Source organism: Rhinolophus hipposideros, assembly GCF_964194185.1.
Source record: "Rhinolophus hipposideros genome assembly, chromosome: 1".
In the NCBI taxonomy this organism is placed as follows: domain Eukaryota; kingdom Metazoa; phylum Chordata; class Mammalia; order Chiroptera; family Rhinolophidae; genus Rhinolophus; species Rhinolophus hipposideros.
In genome coordinates, this window is record NC_138047.1 from 85,093,143 (window position 1) to 85,119,739 (window position 26,597).

Below are 26,597 nucleotides of genomic sequence, written 5' to 3' on the forward strand. Positions count from 1 at the left end.
TCAAGGCTGGAAGAATGAAATAGAGGACAAGAAAAAGCAGATTGTCCCATCTTTGTAGATGATGCTATGTGTGTAGAATTGGGACCCCAATGTTTCTTTAAATTATAGGAAAAATACATTTTGCATTTGAAAATACTTGAGTAAGTTTCACTACTGAGTACTCACTGGAGGCAAGACACTCTGCTTGTTACTAGGACATAAAGAGGAAGAAGAGCTCTGTTGTCTGGTAAAAGGGTCATCACCCACTCACGCAACAAACATTCCTGAGCATCTATTATGTGCCAAGTACTGAACTTGATTCCAGGGATCTGGAAAGAGTTTATAGTCCAGCAAGGCAGACTGGTATACAAATGAATGACTAATACCGTGTTATAAGTACTAGATTGAAATGTCACAGAATATGTTACATAAGGTGAGGAGCACCTGCATAAACTTGGGAAGATCAAAACAGGTTTTGTGGGCAAAAGTGAGCAGATCACATGCTGGTGGAGTTCCAGGGCATGTTCCGGGGGGCATGCAATGCCCACTCAGGAATGCAGGGATGCTACTTCTTGGACCGGCTCTCTTAAAGTCACCCTTTTCATGTGCCCTGCCATCATCCTGCTCTAAATAAAAACATCATCACCTCTTCTTACCTGGATGACTGCAATAACCTCCTGTCACCTGTATCACTCCTGTCTCCTAATCCATTTTCCACATAGGAGTCACATACTCTTTTTTAGGACACAATGTGAATCACATCACTCTCCCTGCCTAAAACTTCACAAAGGTGTCCAACGCCCTTGGGATATTTAAAAACATGTAACAATGAAGAAGATGATAAAATTATCAAACTTACATAGAGCTTCCTAGATACCACCTGTCAATCAATCTACATGCTTGAGGTACACACCGATCCTCTTTATTTGTGGATTCTGTATTTGTAGATTCACTTACTTGCTAAAATTTATTTGTAACCCTAAAACCAATACGTGGGGTGCTTTTGAGGTCATTCGTGGATATGTACAGAGCAGCAAAAAAATCTGAGTCGTCTAATGCACACATTTCCAGCTAAGCTCAAACAAAGCAACACTCTGTCTTCTCTTCAGCTCTCATATTGTAAGCAAGTGGCCTTTTCAGTCTATTTAGTGCTACATTTTTGTGTTTCTTATTGGTAATTTTGCTGTTTAAATGGCCCCGAAGCATGGTGCTGAAGTGCTGTCTAGTGTTCCGGAGGGCAAGAAGACTACGATATACTTTATAGAGAAAATTCCTTCCTGAATGAGCTGTGGTGCTTAGCCCTGAGATCAGTACCGATGGATTAACACTATATTTATATTTACATATATAACATAATGTATATACCAGGGGTGCCAAAAAATGTACACACGTTAAGAGATGTTATGTATGTATTACTTTTTGAAGTTGAATTGAATTACGGTAGCAAGGGGTAGTCTGACGTTTGTTCAAAAGATGGTGTTCATCAAATGAATGCTAGCGTCATTCATTGTATTACAATTTTAATACAGTTTTTTTCCTTGCTTAAAATGTGCATACATTTTTTGGCATCCTCTGTATATTAAATAAAGTACCTTTAAACAGAAACCCACATGAAACAAAGTTATGTACTGCTTGATTGATGACAATGTGGTGACCAGAGGCTCCCAGGAACCTAACCACATACGAGTATGTATTTCTCCAGGGAGCGATGGTTCACTATCCACTAACTCATTGTTTGAAGTGACTCTATAGAATATAACTACAGTGACTAATGAGAATCAACAGAAATAACTCGCTTAAAACTGGTAAGAATCCCCTAAAATAAAAATCCAAGTCTTTTCTATACCACCCCATCGTGCATCATCTCTCCTTTTTACCGTGGCCACAGTAGCTTTCTTTAAAACCTTTAAACTTTTAAATTCTTTTAAATTTATGTTTTCTCCTGGTCATAGGCTATTTCTTTTGCTTTCTCACACCACCTCCAGCCAGCTTAGACCTTGGTTATTCCACACCCATCTCACCTTTCACCTGGCCTTCTTAGCACAACTGAAATCATTTTCTTTAATTAATGGTTGTGATGTCTTTCTTGCTTTTTCCACTATACAGATCCTGTGAGTCTCCTGGTCATTGCCATCCCCCACATAGCTGCTCTAAGTAGGTGAGCTCTTGAGGGAGACTGAGAAGTATGTCAGAGACGGAGGAGGGAAACCAGGCATTGTTATCAAGAAGCAAGAGAGGAGGGAGTTAGAAATGAGGGAGTATGCCACCACAAGGTGTCACATGCCTCAGAGAAAAGGAGAGGATGGAAAAGTGCACATTGGTTTTAGTAACAAGGAAGTTAACAGTAAGAAGTGAAGGAAAGTTACAGAACCACGGAGGTGGGTGTTGGGGTGCAGTGCGTTGAGGAATGAATGGAACACATGAAAGGAGAATTGGATTTGGATGGCATGGGGACGAAGAAGGGAGTAGTCATAACGTAGAAAGATACAGGACTATAGGTTGCTTTTGCAGGGAGTGAGAGTTAAGTATGTCACATGCTGAGGAGAAAAAAGATAATTGAAAGAAGTTGAATAGAGTGAGGGGAAATAGAGGAAATCAAGTCAAGATCAATCGTGAAGGTATAATCTTTAGAAAGAAGTGAGGATATTCACTTCTTCCTTGGAGCCTAGAGGGAAAGAGGGAGGCTAAGAGGAGATATCCTAAAGGCTTGACTTTCTTATTGATATGGTAGGCCAGGTTGTCTGTTGGAGGGATTAGGAGTGAAAGCTCAGTGTCAAAGGTTTGGAATGCTGTGTGGTGGGGAAAGGCAACCATCGAAAGATGGCTGAGCAGTGCTGACAGCTAGCTGCAGTCAGTAACCAAAAAGTTGAGTGATGCCAATATGTGTAGTTCTTGTAATGTTTTCCTCTCCCAGCAATGTTCAGCCATCTTGGTAAAGGCCCATAAATGTGGGTTATTACATTGGTCCCAGGTTAGGACAATAGGGCTTGGATCTTAAGGGTGCTGACGAGAGTGGCCGAAGCAATGAGCCACTGGGTCTACATTAGATAGGTAGGGCAGTCTGCCAAGAGTTTAGCTAATGGAGAGGGGGAGTCTTGGGGACTAGAGATCCTAATGAGGTTTAAAAAACACCAGTGGCTCACACCTTTGAGTATGAGAAATTTGGAGAGCTAAAAGATGGTGTTTCGACATTGGTATATTTAAGTGTATAGTTAATGACATGGCCCAGGATGTATCCATGGAAATTAACTGAAATGTAGTGGAAGAGGGATAAGTGGAGTGCAGACAGTCAGGAAGGCTTGGAGCCTAAGGTTCTGAATGATCTGGAATAGCTGTAAAGTCCCCAGAGAATAGCAACAAGTGGGGACAATGACAGAATAGGTAGATGTCATGAACCTCAAAGGCAGATAAGGTTTTGAATGAAGGAGGCAGCTTGACCATCTAGAATTGGCAAAGGGGAATGAGGACAGTGTACATACTACTTTCAGGATCACAATGTCGGGAGAAAAGGCTTGTTCCACTGGAGTAAGATATATAACTAATCATGTCCCACGTCAGGTTGAAGATGGAAATGAAAAGGGAGTTGGGAGGAGACCCAGAGAAAAACAAAAGAAAGGAAGATCTATAATCCCAGGGTGTGGTGCCTAAACTTGAGAGTGTATCAGAATACCTTGGATGGCTGGGCATCATCCCCAGATTTTTGAAAGTAGGTCTGGGGTGGGGCCCAAGAATCTGCATTTCTGACAAGTTCCCAGGTGAGACTGATCATGTTGGTCTTGGGACTATACTCCAAGAATCACTATTTTAGAAGGATGGTTTTATTGGAGGGATGGTCTTTATTGGAGAAATGCCAAATTGCCTGGGGACATTAACTGAAAATCTTTCAGTGTCAAGATTTAGTTGGGTCATGCCTCATGTCACATGTTTTAGAATTGTATCCATAAACAACAAAAGTAGAAAGGAAATAATGGAGTTCAATTCAAACCTGAATGCACCAGAAAGAAATAGATTTTGGGGACTGTTCTGTCTCCTGGCTTTAACGATTTAGGTAATAAAAACTGTAGTGAATGACCGAGTAATAGAAAATTTAATGGAAAGTAAAAAAAAAAAAAAAAAAGCGAAATAGACTTTTTCTTCCTAAAGCGTTAAGAAAAAAAAATATTGCTTACCTGTTGTAGAGATTGTCCATTAGATTTCTCTGGAAGTTTAAGTTGTCTTCCTGCAACAACAAAAAAGTTGAAAATTGAAGTCTACAAGTTGCCTCCGTTTTGCAGCCAAGTTGCACCAACAAAGTGAACAGTAGAGAGCATTCTCTGAGGGGCACTAGGCAGTGGTGTGAGAGAAATGGCGTTTCGGACCTGGAACAATCAGCCCTGACAGACAGGCACTTTAAAATTCACCAGGCCTGCCTGGATTTGCAGTCCAGCTCCTGACACTTGGCAATCAATTAACAATTTACCCACATTTCAGTGTTTCTTCTATAAAATAAGATTGCAGTGATTTTTAAATGGCACATATGAGCTGTTTATCACATGCTGGGCAGGGTGGAATTGTTCAATAAGCAAAAGCTATTGCTTTATTACTGTTGACAAACATTACATGACAACATGCCTTTTCTTTGATGGGTAAAATTTCAACTAAGCAGAAAGAAATCCAAGCGATTTGCTTCTTGGAGACAGAGCAAAGTTCATGAATATATGTATAATATTTCGACAAAATTCATTTACAAAATAGCTTTGCTTATAATGAAAATAATGTATAGAATTTGAAAGTAAAGCAAATGTTTAGATTTTTTTTTTACCAACTTCCCTGTGATTATTAGAACTATTCACTATCTATAGACCCAAATTTTTCAAAAAATGCTCTTATCCTACCAGCTACTTCCCTGTTAAAAAGCCTTATGGGGTTGCATTGTCTTCCAAGTCTTTAATGAACTCAGCTAAGCACTGAAGCCATCCCTATGTGGCACCAATGGCCTTCCAAGATTATCTCTGAAACTCCTCCAGCCATTATTTCCAGCCCACATGGATTTCTCACTATTTTTGAAACACACCTATATTTTTCTGTGTCTATGCCTTCATACATACTATAATGTTTTCCCCAGATGGCATGCCTCCATGTCATCGATATTTTGCAAATTCTACTTGTCCTTTAAAACTTATTTCACACACTATTTCCTCCATGAAGATTTTTCTGAACCCCAACTAAAGGCAATTACCCCATTCATTTAATTTCTATAAGATCTTCAACTTCTTGGATGGCTTTGATCACTTTCTGTCTCCGGATGATACGTAGCAATTCATTTATACAACGTTCCCTCCATTAGACTGTAAACTCTCAGTAAGGGAAGGTCATGGTTTCATTGTTTATCTACATGTTATATTGCCTCACACAGTAACTTGCATTTAGGTGGTATATTGCATGTCTTTTAAGAATTTTACTGAAACATGTCATTGATAATTTTAAGATGCCCAATACCAATGTTTAATATTACAAAACAATAATGTACATGTTTTATTAAATCCAAGATGCACATGTATTCATTTATTTTTTTTAACAGCTCTAAAATTAGAATGTATCTTACAATTTTTGGCACGACATGGTTACACTAGCAGCACTGTTTTCTACTTTTTTTTTTAGTGCATAAGCTAATGGTACATGTTAAAATCAGTGACATCTAACATTCAATGAAATATGATATTTGAGTCCTACATTATAATTTTTATCTCAGGAATATATTATGCATACATTTTATTAAAAATATGCTATGTTAAATGAGTGTCTACCTTGGGCATAATTATACAGAGAAGTATAAGACATGGTCCAGTTACCAAAGAATTTTCTAAGATACAAACTGACAATATCCAGAGATGGAACAAGAATTCTAAAAGCTCTATGTACTCTAAAGATCATGTGTCAAAATAAAAACAATAACTATAAAATAAGACACAAAGAAATTCTATTTTTTTCTCAGGCTGACATTTTGAAATAATAAGTTATTTCAGAAAATATTTTTGGCATATCTGCTTTGCTGGTGCCTTGGGTACATGGCTAAATGATGGGCAAGCTAGCATTGACATTAAATTGGGTTGTACATGGTGAGGACCCAACAACTAGTACAGCTAATCAGTGCTAAGCATCATGGGAGTTTGGGAGCAAAAGTAATCCCAGTGGGGTTGGGCTTCCAGGAAATGCTTTATGGAAAAATAGAGCCATAAGCAATGGGTCTATTTAGTTAGGTAGAGAGGACAGTTTTAGTAAAAGCAAAAGGGTAGGAAAGAATATGACTTGTGCAAAGAGACCCATGTTGTGGATTTGGGGGATGGCTATGGCATCTATGATCAGGCGACCACGGCTCTTGAAAATAGGCCCAGAAGATCAAACATGACATGATTGGCAAACGGGAGTAGATTCTTGAGCACTGAATGACAGTATGGCAGCGATATATTAGAAAGTTTCGTCTGCTAGTAGTAAGCAGGGAAAATTAAAAGGGTTAAGTACAGAGAAACTTGCTAAGAGTCGATCCTTTGAATTAAGTGACATGTGAAAAGAGCCTGGTGTGTGGTTGTATCAAAGGGAATCCAGAGGAAAAAAAGCAAATTTAGAAATCTAGTTTCTTAAATTTTCCTTGATTTTCAAGTTAAGCATTAATTTCTAGTATCCCATCTTTTTCTGAGCACATTGGTTTATACACTTATTTTATATAGTGTCTTGGGAAAGTTTTGTTGCCTCGCTGCTTGTTTCCTTATGTGTAAATGACAATTATAATAGCACTTTTTTTTTTTGTTTCAGAGAACAGTTAGGATTAAGTAAAAGAACACAGTAGAGTATTAAACACAGTGGTTGGCACAAATTACAATCTAAACATTGTCAGCTATGATATGGTTTTCATTCATCATCATCATTGTCATCGTTAGTCAGTTTTCTATCTTTTTCTCTCTGCCACTGTTGGAAATTCCTTGAGTCCAAAGATAGCATCTCAGTATCGTTGTTTCTTCAAAAAGGAATACAAAGTAGGATTTCCACACGTATGTACTGAATTTTGGGGGATGGGAGGGTGGCGATGCCAGAAATCCATGAAAGCCGGAATTTGGGTGACAAAGGAAGGAATTATTAAAATTATTCTTACTTTTGGAGGCTGATAGATGGGAAGAATGGTGGTTCCATAAACAGAGAAGATGGAAGGAAAACCATGTGCAGTATTTAAGAGATTCTGAATTCGGCCTTTAGCCTCCTGAGTTGAAGTGGTCCATAAGAGAAAGATGGGAGAGAAAAAAGGCATGCTGTCATCTTTCATTAAAAGAAAAAAAAAAGGGCATGAGGGCAGCCAGTTCACTCAGTTGGTTAAAGCGCGGTGCTCTTAACAAGGTTGCTGGTTAGATCCCCGCAGGGGCCACTGTGAGCTGCGCCCTCCACACCTAGATTGAAATGACTTGACTTGGAGCTGATGGGTCCTGGGAAAACACACTTAAAAAAAGGTGTGTGTGTGTGTGTGTGTGTGTGTGTGCGCGCGCGCGCTAAACTTACATAGAGAGCAACAAAAGAGATAAAAACCGAAAGTCCATGGATGTAAAGGAGCTGATCTGGTAAGTCAGCCTCTCAGTATAGCCTGTAGAATCCTTAAAGGCGTTAGGAAAGTTGGAATGAAGAGGGGAGGACTAAAATCAGGATAATTTGGAAGGTGTTTAAAAAGCAGTTGGGCTCCTAAATCCCTTTTGGTGCACCTGGCCTTGGGGTGGTTTCCACTCTCCATCTCAACCAAAGAAGGTAAATTTAGTATCTAGGAAGAGTAAAGGAGGGTTTCTGGGCCAGGAATACAGTAGCGAACACACAGCAAAGGGTAGGGGTTTTGAACCCCAAACCGGGTGATTAAGTGCATGTTTGCACATGGAATGCTGAGACCCTCAGCCTGCTCCCCTCCTTGGCTCTGGGAATGCTGGCAGCCACCGGTAGTTTCCCCCAGACATCTGAGAAAACTCTCTAACAGGCAAGGCACCAAAACCAAGCAACCAACAAACAAAAAAGTTCTTGAAACAAAGAGTAGGAAGAAGAAAACAAAAACAAAAACAAAAAAATCAACAATTATAATCTTCATCACGTCACTTTGTATCCAAAAAGAACAAAAGGCTATTTTAAAAACACAGAGAATAACAAAAAAGCTCTTTGATTTAAAAATTAAAACCAAACATTTCAATAGAGAATCTAAAGAAAAAGGAAATCTCACATAAGGTAGCAAATGCGATAAAGACATAGAAAATCGAAAAGATTAAAAAAAAAGTTAGAGGTCCATCCATGAAGTCCTATATCCATATAATAAGAGTTCCAGAAAGAGAGAGCAAACAAAAGGAGGGGAGATTTCATAACAAAATAATTTGAGAAAATTTCACCTAACCGAAGGAGTAAGTTTCTAAGATGAAAGCTCTCACCAGTGATCAACACAATAAATAAAAATAGACTCAACGTCAAGGCACATCATTGTCATATTTCAGAACTGGGATAAAAGATCCGGCAGGCTTTCAGAAAGGAAAGAAGAGATATACAAATATCTGGAGGTCAGAATGGTTTAGGACTTCTTCAACAAACACAGAAATCATTCTAAACCTGGCCACACTACCACTTAAGTGAGAGGGTAGAATGAAGGCATTTTCAGATATAAAAACTTTACCATCCCTATACCTTCCTCTCCCGGGAAGGAAGCTGTTAGAAGAAGATGTAACAAACAAATGAGGGACGGAACCAGGAGGGGTAGGGAAGGACATAGGAAGCAGAGCATTAAACACAGGAGAGAGACCAAAATGCCCCCAGGAAGATGGTGATGGGCGATCCTAGAAAGCCAGCAGTGTGCAAGGTTGAAAGGACAGCTTGTTCAGATTGGAGAAGGTAAGAAGGCTCTGGGCAGTTTTCTTTAAGAGATGAAATTGGTGGAATAATTGAAGTGTCCTAAAGAGAAAGATTTACACAACAGGGAAAGAATTTGCAGTCGAATCAGTGCTAAGTATGTGGGATACTTCACAAACCAAAAAAAGGGACAATCGTTACCTCCAGAGAAAAAGCTGTGCAGAAAGGAAATATAATTGTCTACCTGGCTTATTTATGAATAACGTTCACACAGTTATAATAAATACTAGGTATTCATCTAACTAAAACTGGAGGTTGGGGGTGGGGTGGGATTCCGTGGGGAGTGGGAACATTCCTTATGTGTGGTGGGCCAGAGAATAGGAAGCTAAATTATCTTCTGTAGTAGAAGATGATGTTAAAAAAAAAAAAAATCAAGAAATGGTAATAGAAGCATGCATTTAGAGAAATTGGCAAAGAACAAAGACAACGAGCCAGAAGGTGATTTCCTTTCAGGAAAGAAAATGTGCTCACAAGTGAGCAGTCTGGGTTGCATTTGAAGATTTGGGAACCATTCTAGTCATAAGAGCGAAGTCGTGAAAGTCGTGAGAAACGGTAAACTAGAGCAGGGGTGTCCAAACTTTTTTCAACGTTTTTCACCAAGGGCCATATGCGGTAAAATACATAAACAGCCGGGCCACTCACTCGAGGTGAAGTACTATTGCCTCACCCGGTTTATTTAAGTAAACTAAATATATTTTTGGAATTTGCTGCGGGCCAATAAAAAATGGATCGCGGGCCGCAGGTGGCCCGCGGGCTGCAGTTTGGACACCCCTGGTCTAGAGGATAGCAAGTGAAAACAAGGATGCTTTTGAAAATGCAAGCTCACAACCATTTCACCTACATTAATTAGTTAACATCAAGCGCCGTGGGCCAGGCCATGTGCTTACAGATGATCATAGCAGATGCACAAGACTTAAAGCTTACAACCGAGTCAGGAAGGCAAAACATAAACAAATAATTATGATCCAGTGATATAAATGAGCTTATAGGCAAAGTATTATGAAAATGTGGGGACCAGCAATCAACATTGCAGAATAGTCTACAGCTGTGCAGTCCACTGTGGTAACTGCTAGCCAACTCGCCACATGTGGCTCTTTAAATTTACATTTCTTAAAATTAAATACATGAACAGTTTCTTGGTCACAATGGCCACCTACATTTCAAATGTCCCAAAGCCACATGTGGTTAGTGGCTAATTGGACAGTGAGACACGGAACATTTTCCTCATTGCAGAAAGTTCTTCTAGATGGTGTGGGTCTCGAGGTTCTTAAATGGTGATTTTTTTTTTTAACAGAGTTTTCAAGTACATTAAATCCCTAAGGGGATCACATTCCACGGGTCTATTAGTAAATAGAGCCTTACAGAGCTTGATATTTAACCAGCTAAGTTATCTGTACAAGGAATGGAATTTTTACTCTGTTGGAAACTTAGTTTTCAAGTGGAGCCACCCCTCGAGCCAGGAAGGAGTATTTCTTACACCTCCTGATACTGTTTGGCCACCCACAGATGTTGGGGGCAAATGCTGCTGGTGACCAGAAGTCTGTGAGTTTTGGGAAAGCACTTATGCGTAGTGGTAAGAGGGGAGAGTTGGAATGTTAGCTTCACTACTTATTAGCTGTGTGACCTGGAGTAAATCTCTCAACCACCCTGGGCCTTAGTGTTTTTAGATGTGAAGTGTATAGATAATGCATGAATCAGGATAAGCAGAAGCACAAAATGACAGTTGTCATTCTTCTCTTGTTCTGAATCTCCAACTTTCAAGAAGTGGGTTGGTAAAAAGGGACCCCCTCAATGAAGAGAGCTGGCTCTCCTCACCTCTCATTTCTTCTCCTCACTTCCGTTTTCTGGCTTTTCGTAAAGGAGCTATTATTGACCAGGAACTTAAGACCAATTACAGGAAGGGGAATTTCTGTTCAAAGCAGGGCAGAGGGAAGACAGGGGAAGAACAGTGACATTTACCTGAAGGCCTAGGACATGCCAGACCCACTTGCAAGTATTTTATGTCATTCTATAAGTTCTCCCAAGGCCTAGAGGGAGTTGAAGAAGTGAGGAAGGTGGCTGGAGGGGAAGGTTTGTGGGTGTTGGGAAAGACAGCCTGGTGGGACATAAATCCACAGAGATGAGCTGGGGTTAGGTCGGGTGCCATGCTAAGGGCCTGACTTGATGAGATTCGTTGTTCATAATAATAACTGGTGACAGCACGTTGGACGCACTGGAAGAAGCCAAGGTGAATTTGAGCCTGCCCATGACTTATCCTCAGACAGGTTTTTACTCAGGAGTTTTTACCATACAGTGGGTAAGTCCATCTCTGTTACCTTCTTTAACTCCCATGAGAAAAAAAAAAAAAAGTTTCTTTCCAAGGGGAGTTAAATGCTAAATATGATAAGCCTGAATTGGCACCAACACTCCTTGCAAGAATTAACTTTCCCTTGTAATTTGTAAATGCATTCAAGCTTGTTTTTGGCTTTCTTTTATGGGTTTTCCCCACCCCCACCCCCAGGCAGGGCCAATATCTGAATAGAAATAAAAGATCTCCAGCTGGGCTCCTTTCTCCGAACAAGCTTTGCAAGCTTCGCAACATCTTCCTTGGATACGGTTCAGCTGGGGGCCTTCCCTGTATTCCAAGAGGAATTCCTGCCTCCTCACACAGGGGCCCCTTTGTTGTCTGAGGTTATGAGAAGTTAACCACTACTTTGCACAAGGAAATATCTTCTCATTGTGTGAAGGAATGATCAAAGAGGAATGTCATTTAAACCAAGGAAAACAAAACCATGATTTATATCTAGAATCTCTGCAGAGAAAAGAGAGATCCTAGTTACTTCAGTAAAGCACAGATATCTGCAGTAGAGTGTAAAATCCACTCATCTATTGATGGATTTTAAAATTGAGTCCTTAGAATATACCAAATTCTAAGTCTTTTTTAAAGTAGAAAACCTTTTTTATTTTGCATCTGCTCTGCTCATAAATATCTCTAATCTTTTCCAAATGCTTAAAGACCTTTTACGTTAAAAATGATATATTATGTATATTTGTATGTATACATATGTATATATATATATATAATATACATATGTAAACATAGATATAATTATAAAAAAGTTTGGGGAAAGAGGGGGAAAAAAGGTCAGCCATAACCATAGCAACCTCACCTTGTGTTAGGTGTAAAATTTTTTCCAGGATTTGTTTTAGTTTGTGCCCATCTAAATACCAATTTCACATAATATTCATGTCCTGTTTTTTTTTTTTGTCCACTTAACATTATGTCTCTCTAGTCTTTTCCATGACAATACAAAATGTCCACAATGACTGATTTAAATGACTGCATATTATTCCACGAGTGACCGCTCTGTTAGCTAACTAACCACTCCTCTCTATAGCTTAATATTTTGGGAACTTTCCATTTTTGTAAAGTTACCCTCCTTCCAAGTTCAAAGTCTACGTTGCTGATTATAAACTGTACGTAATTGTAATGTGTGAGATGATACTGCTTTTCCTTGCCTTTCCATTTTTTTCATTTTCTTCTGATATAAGTCCAGAGGACCTATAGGACCCAGCCCTTAGAGACCAGCCAGGAAGTTGTTTCTCCATCACAAACCAGGAAATGCTGGATCCAAAAGGCATCACTGCTATTCAAATTCAGAACTCCAAGTAAAAGAGCAAGGACAACCTGTCTGTCATGCAGGCGGCCTGCGGGGTCTCAGCTCTGGCTCCCCACATAAGAATGCAGGACACGGTAAGGCCAAAAAGGAACACCCACGGAGCCATAGGTAGGGGAGTCAAACCAATATATTCTCGCTGGCGGCTGGGCTGGAGACACAGGAAGCAGGATCTACATAATCTGCCTAACAGCAGTCCGCGCTTGCCAGCCACCATCTTCTTGCTGGCCCCCATTTTTTCTGCTAGCATAGCCACAGCCGTTATATTAGTGGCCAATGGCTTACGGGTTACAGCTGACGGCCAACTAGCCACAGCTGCTGGCCATCTGATCACAGTTGATGGCCATTTACTACCCAAGCCAGCACCTTTCTATTGTGAGGCCGAGAGCCTGGAAACTGTTTTTTGGGGCTTTGTCCCCACACTGTCTCAGGCAGCAATGACCTGTCCCAGGCAGAAATCCTCCTTTCCCAAACAGTTAAAGACCCTGCACAATAGACCACAGGGAATCAGACTTGAATTCTTAACTCCTATTAAAAGTTATTCTTTTCTCTGTCTGTGCAGCACAAGCTCTTACCAGGTGGAGGCAGCAAGGTGTGTGTCTCTCTCTCAGCAGCAGGGTTCCCAGGACCTATCATCCCATAACTCTGTAGGTGCCCCCGTGCCCTTTGGATATTACCATTTCTAGTGATAAAATTCTTATTCTGTCTCAATTTTCCCACAGATGCAGCAATAAGGGATTTGTCTCCGATGTGCAAACTATATTCAGTTATGAAGGGCAGGTGAGGGAGGGCAAAGGGAAGCTGAGCCCAGGGCCAAGTCCTGCAGCTGTAGTGCTGTCAGCTATTTATACACAGGGGCTCAGGGAGGCGAGTGCCAGAAGTCACTGGGCCCAGGCAGATAGTATAGTTGCACTCAACACATTTTCAAACCAAAACTTGGGGCTCTGAATCTGATGCATGAATGTGTGTGTGTGTGTGTGTGTGTGTATCTGACACTTGAGCATTCATGTGTTTGATACTTTACACCGTATCATTTTCTTCCCAGCAACTATGAAAATAACCATTACTACTAGTTCCATTTTATGGATAGCAAGTTAACTAACTCACGTAAGGTTACACAACTAGTAAATGGTGGAACAAGGATTCAGAGTTCAAGCTTTTCCACTGACACCCTGGAGTCTTCAATATGACAGGGTGTATGCAACCAAGCCTATCATCGTGAAGGTGGGCAGGGAATGTGGGATACAGGAGGTCAATTGCCTGGGCTACCAGGTAATTCATGAAGGGTCTCAAATGCAGACTCTTGACAAGCATCTCCAAATACATGCCCAGTGCTATATGGACAGGATTGAAAGTTAATGTTCGCCACACAGCTTTCAACTTTAGCCCCATTTTTCCGTAATAAGTCAGCTGCAGTTTCCTATGAACTAATACTTTATCTTGAGAATAGGAATATTTTATCACCTTTATGCATGTATGCAATATTGTGATTTGTAGATGTAAGCATGTAAAATATTTTTCAATTTCTTATAATCCTGTTTTGCCATTATTTCACTACTTTAATATACGGAGAGCCTCGAAAATAACAACAAAATGTAACATAAACCTCTTTCAACTTCTGAGACCTTCATCGGATACTACTGCTGCTCTAGAAAAACCAGGTTGTATGTTCACCACAAGTGTGATACCAAAGGAAATATTAGAGACAGATTTCTGTGCAATAAGTTTAAGGGAAATTCTTGGGGGGTGGGGGTCCTACTCTCACATACCTTTTGTAGAGACTCTACTATGTGTGATTCCTTAAGTATTGATAGTATCTCAAGAGCCTGAAATGCTGATTGCTTAGGGATTACATACTTTGTATTAGCGCAGATAAGCAATCGACCACCAGCAGCCATATTATGATGCCCCTGGTCTTCTAACTTCTGGGCCTCTCATGGAGTCAGGCAAGACCCCTGCAGTTGTGAGCCCATCGCTCTCTGCCCCAAAGCTGGCCAGCCACACCACGAGTAACTGAGGCTACATGTACTAACAGGAGGAATTTGAACGCAACACTTAAGTTGTCCCTGGCTGAATATCTCCCATTCTACAGTGAGATTTGTACGGTGACTTGACAATCTGGTTACTGTTAGTTTTAGCAGAGAGAGAGACAAAACAAATAAATGGCTATCAAACTGCTGTGAATGAAGATTAAAGTTAGACTCACAGCAACTGTGGGGTGACAAGGCCCTGGGAAAAGATTAATCCAACCCCCAAGTATTACAGATTGGGAATTGAAGCTCTGAGAAGCTAAGTGACTGCCAGTATTATTTTTGCTAAACCATGCTGCTGTCCTTGTAGAGATTTAGAACTGGAGTTAGGCCACTGTTGTTTTTTTTTTTGTAAATAAAGTTTTATTAGAACACAGCTTTGGCCATTCACTTATGTGTTGCCTATGGCTGCTTTTTCGCTACATAGCAGAGCTAAGTAGTGGCAACAGATACTGTATGAATGGCAAAGCCTGAAATATTTACTGTCTAGCCCTCTACAGAAAAAGTGCTGACTCCAGCTCTACAGAAGAAAGTATGTGAGCAGAAACTAAGGCATGCCAGCAACCATGTGAGTGAACTTTAAAGTGAACCTTTCGAGGCCTGCCAAAAGGCCCCTGAGTGACCTTGAGGCAGATTCTCCAGCTCCAGTCCACACTGCACAGGAAGAACCACAGCAGCCCTGGCCAACAGCTTGACTACAATCTCGGAGAGACTCTAAGCCAGAGGCACCCCGTTAGGCTGTGTGGGTTCCTGACCCACAAAAACAATGAGGTAACAAATGAGGTAATTTCTTACACAGCAATAGGTAACTAATACAATTGTGCCTCTTTCGCTGGGCTCACCCTTTCAAAGTGAGTAAAATTCTACCTCCCACTGTGATCTGCTCTGTGGAGACTTTTGGACCCCACTTCCCAGCTCCAAATGGTCCCAACCATTTAGATGACCCCAACCATCAAAGCACTGTGTCAACTGCTCACTCAGAGTCTATCCCACAGCCATGTGATCAGTTACATAAATGTCTGCCTCCCTGGCTGGTGCTGTCTTACTCAGTTTTATAACCACAGAACCTGATTTAGTGCCCACTATTCATAATGGAATACTAATGATACTTATTGAATGCTTACTACGTGTCAAGCATTTTCCGTGCATTACTTCATGTAACCCTGAGAACAACCTCCTGAGGTAGGTAGTACTTTCACACCTATTTCATAGGGGAGGAAGCAGAAGTTTAAGGAACTTGCCTCATATCCTGTAGCTAGCAAGTGGTGGAGCCAAGACCTGAACTCTGACTAATGCTGAAGCTGCTTGGGACCCAAAGTACCAGGATATGTGGCTCCTGTCTTGGAGCTGCCACTCTGTGGACTTGGCAAAGTCACTTACACAAAGGAAACCAATTTCCTCACCCATAAAGTGATGATGAGGATGCCATGTTCCTCTCTCTCATTCAATCGATTTTAGTTTAATAATAAAAGAATTTCACCTATTCTGGCTGTTCTATGCTGGAACGTAAATTTCATAAGGAAGCTACTTAGGGTTCTATCCAGTGATAAGCACACAGTAGAAACTCAATAAATGTTTCTTAACTGACTTGTCCTAAAAATCTGACCTCATACTATTAGATTCAAGATAGTATGGTCTGATTAAAGGAAGTAGAATGCAAGGAATTCAAGGCTTCAAGGTTAAGAAGACACCTGACTCTAGCCAAAGCCCTAACTGTAGCCAGGTCAGAATGGACTCCAACCTTTTCAGACATGGGTTTTTGTAACTTAAATTCCTAGACTTCGTGATACCATAACATCAATGTTGTGTGTCCGTCCTCTAGGAAAAGTATTATCTATTTTGGTCATATCGCAGCCAATGACCTTGGATTTAAATTGTATGTTTCCTGGAGCGGTGATTTTCAAAAGTTAAAAAAAAAAAGGTTTGCTATTTCTGTATGGACTACCTGTCTCATCTTGCTTCTTTAAATGCCACTGGAAAAAAAACAACAACAACAAAGAACAAAAAACAATATCGCTCCCCACTAGGGAACAAAAAAATCTCAAGAGTCCAAAAACTTGGTCAGGCTTTCCTTTTAGTATCATTTCTGATGTAGACATCCCAAGAAAATAGAGAACCTGATATTGTTTAATATCAAAACCAGAAAACATTCTGCCTACGAATCACCAGGAAAATGTACATTGCAAGTAATTCCCAGAATTACCTGGCAATCCATCTACTTTTCTAAGGGAACCAAGAACTCAGCAGATATGATTTGTCTCCATTAGATGACTGTTCAAATTTGAGTCAAATATAACTTGCCCAGTTATTTTTATTCTTTTCACTTAAGCATTCCTAATCCTACATAAACATTTTTTCAGAAAATATTGGAAGTCATTTTTTCATTCATTCATTTATTTTTTTTTGGTTTTTTATTAACAAATATTAGGTGTCTATCAGAGTAAGATGGGAAGGAGGACTGTTCTCAAAATTTTGTATATGAAAGTTTGCTCAGAGAAAGTAAAAAAGTTTGGTCACAGAAAGTTTGCTAATTTATAAGTTAAAATCAACAGAACAGCCCCACCTTCTGCAGTGTGGAATGAAATGTAATGCGGAAACATAGTGTTGTGGAAACAGTCCAAACCAATTAAAGTAGATCTAAGTAACTGAGCATATAAAAATATGCGTGACAATCCTCAGATCACAAGAGTATTTCTAGAGAGTGGTACAGGGTAGAAGTAAAATAAAACCAGAAATTGATAAGCTCTTGACCAACTTTTAATTCACTCAACTAAGTAAATATGAGACTGATTTAAATTCCCAATTTTTCAATCCTTAATGTTTTCTTAACTTGATATGCTAACACATAAAGTGTATTAACTTACATTCTTTGGGTGGGTGGGTGGGGAATCCTGCTGTGTAAGCCAGAGATAGCTGGAAATGGATCCTATAATCTTCATTAGGAAAAAAGGGCACAGGTACACCCAGAAACAAAATGCATGACATTTCAGGAGAAACATATCGGTAACCCATTTTGGGTAGTTTGAAGATTTCTTGACAGTACTCACTCTTGGCTGGTGGACTAATGCAGAAATTTCAACACCAGAAGAAGATGGCATGCTTTTTAGCCTCTTTTTTTTTTAAACATCGAGATAAAGAGTTATGTTCCTGTTTCAACTACATTCAAAATAGTGCCAATGTTTTGGGGAAGGCATGAATTCTGGCACGTGAAATGTTTGTGACCAGTCGTACCTCACAGGCAGTAGTATGCTGGCAAAAGTTTAACAACTGGTTCTACAGAAACAAAAAAATGTTTATTATAAATAAAGGATGTATAGTACACAGTTTACAAAATAAGATAAATAATACTTTCTTTTCATTATAAATTCCACATTGACAAATTGATCATCACAGAATGCTTTAACTGAATTTTGCCGGACTCTTCTATTCATAGTCAATCTACAGTTGCAACTGATGAACAAGTTTAGTTCCGACGTGAAGGTTAGTTGATATTTTCATTTATATTAACTAGTTAGGTGACAGTGAAACTATGAGCACGTATGTTGGAATGCCACTTGTTTGGTAATGACATGAGCAAATTCTTTGCTGAATCAGATAATAGTTTTTGAATACTGGAAGAAAAATTTCCTCAGGAATTTTTCGTGTTATTCTCACGTAATGGTTACAGACAACAAACGTTTATGTTTAATTCGCGTTAACGTTTTCTTCATCATATTCTTAAGCATAGTTAAGCAACAAAACATTAAACCGACACTTTATAGCACTTGCCAGTTTCCATGGTTTAAGTGCTCCTGTCATGGCTGATTTCAAGGTAGTAATTAATGTTAAGTCACTGAACACAAAGTTGAAAAGAAATGTTTAGTTGGGTACCATTATACAGTATTTCTACCACACAGATACAATAGATGTACAGAACACAGAAAACAGTAAAAGAATTAGGAAAGGATGGGTTCTGAGTATTTATTAACTTTGTTTTTAATATAATGTGTTTGCCTATACTTTCATAGAATTTAAGTTTTTAATATCACCTCAAAACATTTCTGAAATTCTAAAATTCCCCAGCCAGTCCTGGCTGGCTCGAGCACAAGATTTCAGCGTTCTGAGCCTGAAGGGCAAATGCATTTCTCAGACAATTTGCCCTCATCCACACACCACTGACCTCCAATTAACAGTGACCCTACAGCCCAACTTCCCCTGCTGAGTTAATCTATCTTAAGTGGTGGGATGTCTGGCATTAAGTTTCCAGTAGAGTATTAACATTTAGTGAGAGGAATAAAATGACTTCAGCACCGTCATTTGACATGGAAGCCGTACTCAGTTTCCTCACCTGTACAATAGGGACGATACTTTTCCTCACCGGTAGAATGGGGTGATATTAAAGAACTAAATTCTGTTAAAGTATAGGCAAACAAATTATTTTAAAAATGAAGCTAATAAACACTCAAAACTCAACCTTTCCGAATTCTTTTACTGTTTTCTATGTTCTTTATAGCTATTGTATTGGTGTGGTAGAAATACAGTATAATGGAATGCAACAAATCTCATTAGTAATAAAAATACAAATGAAAAGTTACATTCCCCCACCTACAGAATTGGCAGGATTTCCTTTTTTTAAAAGACTTTATTAAAATATAGCTAACATATATAGTATTATATTAGTTTCAGGTGTACACCATAGTTATTCTACATTTATATACCTAAAGAAATGATCACCATGATAAGTCCAGCAACCATGTGACACTGTACTATGCTATCACAATAGTCTTGACTATATTTCCTATGCCGTATGTTACATCCCCATGGCTTATTTGTTTTATACCTGGAAATCTGAACCTCTTATTCCCCTTCACCTTTCCCTCCATCTTTAAAAATTTTTCAATTATAGTTGACATTCAATATTATTTTATATTAATTTCAGGTGTACAGCATAGTGGTTAGACATTTATATAATTTAAGAAGTGATCCCCCTGACTGGTGCAGTACCCACCTGGCACTGTGCATAGTTATTATTCTATTTGACTATATTCTCTATGCTTTACGTCCCCATGACTATTTTGTAACTCCCAATTTGTACTTCTTAATGCCTTTACCTTTTTTACCCTGCCCGCGAAACCCCTCCCATCTATCATCCCAACAAATTTAGCACCCATCTGATACCATACATAGTTATTACAATATTATTGACTATATTCCTTATGTCACACCCTACATCCCAGTTATGACTTTGTAAGAACCAATTTGTACTTAATCCCTCCCCCCTTTTCACCCACCCCCATACCCCCTCCCATCTGGCAACCATCAGCTTAGAAAAGCAATTTTCAAGTGTGACTGACTGAAGAGTTTGACAACAAGCCCGGTCACAATCAGATTACTTGAGTATATGGAAGATTGTTACCTGCCTCCCAACGATTACTAGTTTCACCTCTTCTCAGGAAATACAAAAAAAAGAAAGCGAGTAGGTAAATATGTAACTGGAAAGTGTTAGCACAGACCTCAAAGGTAACTTCTGACAGTAAATATTTTATGTTGGAACCACGGGGTAGAATTTAGGAAGGCTCATTTGCCACCAGTGAAATCAGCACAGACTAATGTCATTTTGGGGAGCATCATGTTTAAATGAAAGATAAAATCTTTTAGAGTTTGTGATGCTTTCAAAAATATGTTGCCCTGGAACATTTATCATCACTTTTGGGATTCCAGGCCTCTTTAAGATCCTTTCTTTACCACTTCTTTTTTATTTTTTAAAAGCAGGCATTAAAAAAAAAAGAAAAAAGAAAAACAACAAATACAAAAAGGCTTACATTATTTTTTAGTATGTGAAATAGGGGTAATCATGCAGATCTCACAGACTTATTATATTAAGTGAATGAAAGGATTGATTCAGTCCATGAAATGTGTCCAGCACACCTCCTGGGGTGTATGACTAATGGTAGCTGTTGTAAGTAGCATATGCATTCTCCCCTCCATTCCAATCAACTCAAGGTTACCTGGGGTGGAGTGGGGTGCACAGACAAAATACTTATGAAGAAGCCAGCTTCCTCCTGTCTTCTAAATGGTCAGATAAACTAGTAGGATTGATTCCATTTTTTACCCCTTGATAAGATAGTATTTTCTTCCAAAAAAAAAGAATAGAAGCCTATTTGTGGTAGTTATTAACCAGATCAAATCTCAAAGAAGTCAGAGATTCTAAGAGCTCCCTTGCTTTTTTATTTTATACACATTTATAAACCCTATTTTTCATTCTGGATTTCAGGGACACCAAGGATTTGCTGTTAAGCCATGGGCAATTTCAACAAATGCCAAGCATTTCAAGCACAGAAGGTACAGCAGAGCCACCAGGAGTCAGCCTAGTCTAAGGCAGTAAGAATTTATAGCATCAACAATATATGATCATATGGCTGGGGAGCCACTACAAAGGAAGAATTACATATGAATCACGAAGCTAGAATTAGGAAAAGAAAATAATTAATAGCTGCAATCTAAAGTACCTACATCATAGTACATATATTTATATAGCACAGTATGGAAGACAATTTGGTATGTGTTTCCGGGGAAATCACAGAATTTAGCCTAGAAACATTTGAAGGTATAAAGACTTTAGGTAACCTTGTTAAATTTAGCATCATTCAAATTCTGAGATTTGAGTTCTAGTTGCAATAGCATCAGGTTTCATAAAAACTTGCTATATTCCTGGGCAGAAGACATTCTAAATTGAAAAAAGTATAAAATACGATAAACCAAATGTGACCAGTTGTCAGAAATAAAATCTTAAACCATGAACATTGAACCAGATTACCTAAATTGAATTTTTTAAATGGAAAAGTGTGTGTGTGCTGTGTGTGTGCATGCATATGTGCAAACTTAAGCTGGAAAAAAGTAGGAAGTTTTTCTCTCCTGGTGGAGTTTATATAATGTACACTAGGGTTAGAATTATTCGTGAGAACAGTTCCTTAAAACTGTAAAACTTTTAAACTTGAACATACCCTGAACGTACAGTTATGTACAGTTGAACGTACAGTTCTATATGAATTTGGAAGGAATGCAAAGTAAATTCACAGGATCAGTTTCTCTAATTTAATCACAAACCCTCCCTTCCCTGGACTATCATAGGTGGGTTTCCAGCGGAGGAAAACACTGAGGGGAGTCAGTATGGGCTCCTTCCTCTCTCTGGGCAACTGCAGGAGGAACTACGTTTTTCTGTATTTTTTCGGAAGCATTTTCTTACCTCACCAGCCTGTGACGTTATGAGACTTATACTGGAACTGTTGTGCTGGTTCTTCTCCTTTCTTCCCCCAAAAGAGGCGCCCCCAAAGATTACATTCCAAGACTAGCAGGTTCTTAGAACTTGACACAATTGTGCAATGGTTAAAAACCAAACAGAAAACCCAGCCCTGGGCCATTCTGGCTGGGGTGTGGCTGCAGGTTGACTGTGTGGCTGAGGGATATTGCTTCACAAAAATCAAACACTCAGCACTAACTGCTGATGAAGTTCAGTGATTACATATTAAATAGAAGGTGCTGTATACCTTTCCTCGCTGAAGACATGAATGAAAACATGAAATCCCTTTAGTCAAGGCTCCTCAGGGTCAAATATTGTGGTGTTTTCAACCATGAGCATTCAAGCCCTGCCTTGAGTCAAAAAAAAGCCACAGCTTACTCCATCTCCTAAAGTTGATGCTTGACATAATTAAGTTGGTGGAAATGGAAAAACCTCAATGTAAAAAATTATAAAATGAAGCCAAATATCACCATTTATATTGGCATATTATGGGTTATAGTTTATGCTTGCTCCCTGATGATGCTTAATATATGTTAGGAGCAAGGCTGTGAATTGACATTAAAAAAAACAAACAAAAAAAACTATACAAAATGTATATACCATTTCCATCACTCATTGCAAATTGCATTGAATAATTTCAAGTGAGCTAGGCAGTTTTTTAATGTCATTAGGTCCACTGAGGCACTTTAGAACTTTGAAGCAAATATAGAATCCTTAGGCCCAAATATTTTGTAAGATGTTGCTGTAAATTTTAATAACTAAAGTGTTTATTGCACACCCATATGTACCTATATGTACTTAGCACTGTGCTAGCCATTGTTGGAAAATTAAAAAGGATATGACTCACTCTCTCCAATAATTTTAATAATCTAATTAGGAAGCCCAATCCAACACATGAAGCCATTTGACAATAACCATAAAATGACATGGTACTGGATTCCAGTGGGATGGCAGTCTTCAACTTAGCTCTGCCTGCATCCACTCTCTGGGCTAAGAATTTACAGGTTTCCTTTACTTTGATGTCTATAATTTACTTCATCTCAACCAGTATGATATAAATGTTTAGCTTAAGAAACCCTCGGGGTTGTCAGAAATTTACAGTAGTGATCAACTAGTATGTACTCACGAAGATCAGACACAGAAGTAGGCACTACATGCAACTCCAGCTGTCCACTGATTAAGGTATGAACGAATGAATGGCATAAATGGTTTTTTGTTGGTGAAATCAGTGGCTTATTAATCAGGAAAATAAATGTTAAAAAAATCCCACTACTTGTGGGTTTCTAGGTATGCAGGTGGCTTTCCCAGCCCAGTATGAATAGAGAATAAGAATCCAGTGTCTACATCCTGACACCTATTAACACGAAGCTGGATTCCTGGTTCTCTGACCTGCCATTGGATTACACGATTCCTGGTGCCTGATGCTGTCTGGAAGAGTAACAGAAACCTAGTACGTATGGAATATTGTCAGGTATGATTCAAGTATCTTTCCCGTAAAGTGGTGGTAGGAGAACCTAGAAGGGTAGAAGATTGGGGATCCAAGTTTATAAAACAGATTGATGTACTGTTTCGTGCCTGCTTGCTAATAATAAATGTGGTTTCAAAAATATATGTGTGGAATATTTGGTCTGGGACTTGGTTTCTTAATATCCTGGCAGGGATGATGTTGAGAGTGGATAATTCTCAGCCACTTCAAGCTTTCCTGTGGCTACTATCTAACCTTGATCCAATTTAGTTTGATTTTTCAGATGCTGAGAAGATCTACGATTTTTAAAGTTAAGTACAATGGGCCCTTACTAACTGGTTATGTGGCTGACCATAATCCTCTAGGTTCAATTTTAGTTTCATTTAAGGGGGATCATAACTCCTCCTGGGGTTACTATAAATATTAAAAACAATTGCATACATAGCCCAGTTAGCCGCTCATTCATTGCTGGTTTCCCTTCCCTGCATTACTGTCCCACTATTCTACTTTTCCTATCCCAGAGGAAACATACAAATGTTTACAGAACTGAACGGTATAACCTCTTTCTATTTTCCAATTTTAGTTTCCTGGGACTGAACAAATTTTGGAATTGTAAAGTTGGCTCCATCTTTAATCTGGATGCCGTGAATCACCAAAGAGAGGTTGGAATCCTCTAGCCTTTACCTTCCCTTCCCTTTTCTGGTACCCAGAGTTCTTCCTTACCCTATTCTGGAACCCTTGTGCCCACTGACACTTCCTGGACTCTCCATGGGCAATCACTGCTTTGGCCTCTCTCAATATCACCTCAGTCATTGCCTTAGATACACTTAGGAAGAGGGTATCTGGTAGTCAACCTTCATTTCATTAAAAAAACAAAACAAAACAACCCTTTCTTGACTAAACAGTAAAAGGTGAGAAATGGTTAGCAAGGTCACCTCCTTTTATAGTGCTCTGCCCTCATTGAATTAGGGCTCGCCGGTGTGACCGACAGAATATGGCAGAGGTGAGAAAGCGTGATTGCCAAGGCTGGGTAAGGAAAGGCATTACAGCGTCTGTAATGGTCTCTCCAGTTGCTCACTCTGGAGGAAGCTGGCTGCCATGCTGTGAGCACATTTAGAGTGGAAAAGCCTCATGGGAGGAATCTACTTAAACAACCTTGGAAGTCTACCCACCAGTCCCAGTGAAGTCTCCATGACTCAAGCCACCACTGACATCTGACTGCAATCTTATGAGAGACCCCAGGCTAGAAAGGCCCAAGTAGGCCATGCTCAAATTCCTGAGCCACAGAAACTGCCAGAGATGATAAACGTTTACTATTGTTTTAAATCACTGAGTTTTGGGGTAACTTGTTATGCAGCGATAACTAATATGTTAAGAATGCATTTCCTGTTCTCAAATGGCTTCATACTGGAGATAACCTAATGCAGGCAAAGTCTTTCAAAGAAGGAACCCATTTTATACTCCACTGTTATACTCTCTGCCACTTTCTCTTTTTGAAATGTAAATGCTAAGATAGCTGTGAGGAAAATACTATGGACTGTGCCTCCCAAAATTCACACAGAAGCCCTAATGTCCACTTTGATAGTATTTGGAGGTGGGGTCTTTGGGAGGTAATTAGGTTTAGATGAGGTCATGAGGGTGGAGCCCCCATGATAGGATTACATTCAATGTCCCAATAAAAGGAAGAGAATCAAGACTGCTCTCCGGCTCTCTCAGTGTGCCCACACGAAGGGAAGGCCATGTGAGCACATAACCAGGAAGAGGGCCCTCATCAGGAGCCCGGCTAATCTGGAACCCTGATCTCAGACTTCCAAGTCTCCAGAGCCATGAGAAATAAACATTTGTTATTTAAGCCACCCAGTCTATGGTAAATTGTTATAGCAGCCTGAACTAAGAAAGGAATGTTTCACATATGTGTATATAACACACAAGACAATGTAATTTGTTCACTTGTGGAGGAAAACAGAGACAGCACATGACCCTCCTTTTGGTCTTTGCTATACACTGAATGTTTGTGCCCCCCCAAATTCCTATGTTGAAACCTAAACACCAATGTTATGGTGTTAGGAGGTGGGGCCTTTGGGAGGTGATTATTAGGTCACGAGGGAAGTACCCTCATGTATGGGGGATTGTGCCCTTATCAAAGAGACCCAGAGAGCTCCCTCACCCCTTCTGTCAAGGAAGGACAGTGAAAAGGTAGACATCTATGAATCAGAAAGTGGGCCCTCACTAGACACCGAATCTTCCTGCGCCTTCATCTTAAGACTTCTCAGGCTCCAGAACTGTGAGAAATAAATGTGTGTTGTCTACAAGCCATCTAGTGTACGGTCTTCTGTTATAGCAGCCTAAATGGACTAATACAGTTTTGTAAGATGGACTGGCAAACTCCAATAACTGCAAAAGAACAGACTCATGTCCTGTTAGGCACACAAGGCTATAGGTGTGTCAGTGAAGTCACTATGAGGGGCTGTTTTATTGCACAAATAATACAAGGTCATTGCAGAAGATTCAGAACATACAGATGAAGTAAAAATGTAATGAATACCAATCAAAGATACCCATCATTTGTGATTACCTCTAGTCTTTTTTTTGTATTTAAAATTATGAGTATTTTCCACATCATAATGAAAGAGCTGTAGCAATGAATGTAACTGCTACAGTGTTATGGTCAAAGCAGATACGCAATAAATGTTTGTTGATTAAGCCCAGAATGATCATTAAAATGATATGCTAGGAAGTGAGAGCCAAAACAAATTTATGTTCACAGGTGCATTAAGCTATTTACTTATTTATGTTTTGATAAACAATTTTAAAAAATATAATTTTGGAACCCTGTGATTCATTAGTAATAACGATGAATAATTACATGTTCTTGGACTTCTGTGTGGTTATATGTGGGTAAAAACCACCTTTATTTAACAGACTCATCAATTTTGGCCTGCCCCTGAATCCTACTAAAACTAAAATAATTATATGAGTACACACAGACACACATACATATACATGTATATCTTTTCAATAATAGAAGTGGGAGGGTGACACTAACAGCATTTTGGAAGCTAGAAAGCGGGTGGATGAGTGGCCACTGACTCAGTGGACCTGAGAAAGCTGAACTAGAAGCTGGAAGTGAGACAGATGAGTACCCACAATTTACATGCAGTGTCCTCAAAAGGCTCCAGGCTTGGTGGCAGCAGGTGCCTCAGCCAGAGGCGGATACTGAATGGTAGGAGGGGTTGACTGTTTAAGGAGCAGTTGACACCCCCCCTCCTGTCCCCTACTGTGCGCATCTG

The 26,597-nt window shown here is 39.5% G+C and overlaps 1 protein-coding gene across 6 annotated transcripts in view; it reads right to left on the bottom strand.

Annotated features, from left to right (window-relative positions):
- PGCKA1 (PDCD10 and GCKIII kinases associated 1) overlaps nucleotides 1-26,597 on the bottom strand; it is a 79,351-nt gene that overhangs the window by 16,118 nt on the left and 36,636 nt on the right. For 3 of the 6 annotated variants that reach the window (XM_081051534.1, XM_081051539.1, XM_081051536.1), the window contains exon 2: nucleotides 4,149-4,198. The gene's annotated coding sequence lies outside the window, so the exon portion shown is untranslated. Of the gene's footprint in view, nucleotides 1-4,148; nucleotides 4,199-7,108; nucleotides 7,214-21,788; nucleotides 21,927-26,597 lie in introns of those variants that run through there. The other 3 variants (XM_081051535.1, XM_081051537.1, XM_081051538.1) reach the window with 3 other exon arrangements.